Here is a 1,055-nt window from a genome sequence, read left to right on the forward strand (position 1 = left end):
TCAAGCTCAGCAGCTGGTGTGGCCAAGCTGGCTAGCAAGTGGGCAACTGCTGCAAACCCAATCTAACGATTATGTGACATACAAGTTCACACCAATGCTGACAAATATCAAAGACAACAGAATTTACAACATGAATGTCCACCAATACAGGACGTAAACCTGATAATGAGAAAGACTACGATATGGAGTTGCTCCATGTACACCCACTTGAATCTATGTGTTGTGTTGCCATGATACCAATGTTTGGAACCACTGGAGGCTCCATAACCCGGAAGTAGGTCCAAAATTCGTCCGCCATTTAAAATTTTTTTTTTCTAATTTAATATGCATTCAAAGAAGACAACAAGAGCATGTGCCAAGGACAAACACAAAACAAACAAAAAGAGAAAAAAAGAATAAACAAAAACAATCCGCCACACTTGACAGCCTCACACCCACTCACTCATCAATGGAGAGAAGCTTATGGCGTCCGCCATTTTTTACAATGGAAATCTATGGAAGTGTTGCCGCTCTGATATCTCAAACACTGTAGTTGTACGTCTCCAGCAGTGTGTGTGTGTATGTATGTGTATATATATATATATATACACACACACATATATGTGTATATATATATATATATACACACACACATATATGTGTATATATATATATATATACACACATATATGTGTGTATATATGTGTGTATATATACACGTGTGTGTATGTGTGTGTGTATATACATATACACACACGTGTGTATATATGTATATATACACGTGTGTATATGTGTGTATATATACACACACGTGTATATATACACACACATATGTGTATATATTTTAACAGCAGAAATTAATCGTAATCATGTACTCTCCCTATATTAGACATGAAGTCATCCACCTGCGTATCAGCCGCCATTATTTGGCAGTAAATATGAAAGCCCCTCCTCCCGCCAGTCTGACTCCTCCCCCTCCCACAACTCGGAAAGTCGACTGCTGCGTGGTCAGCTGACCCTCGGGAGATCCGCACAGCTGCGCCGGTGACCTGCCGCAGGTGAGTTTCCAACGTTGA

The sequence above is a fragment of the Aulostomus chinensis genome, chromosome 1 (genome assembly GCF_037954235.1).
Source record: "Aulostomus chinensis isolate RoL2024-O1b breed Wild chromosome 1, RoL_Achi_v1.0, whole genome shotgun sequence".
NCBI lineage: Eukaryota > Metazoa > Chordata > Actinopteri > Syngnathiformes > Aulostomidae > Aulostomus > Aulostomus chinensis.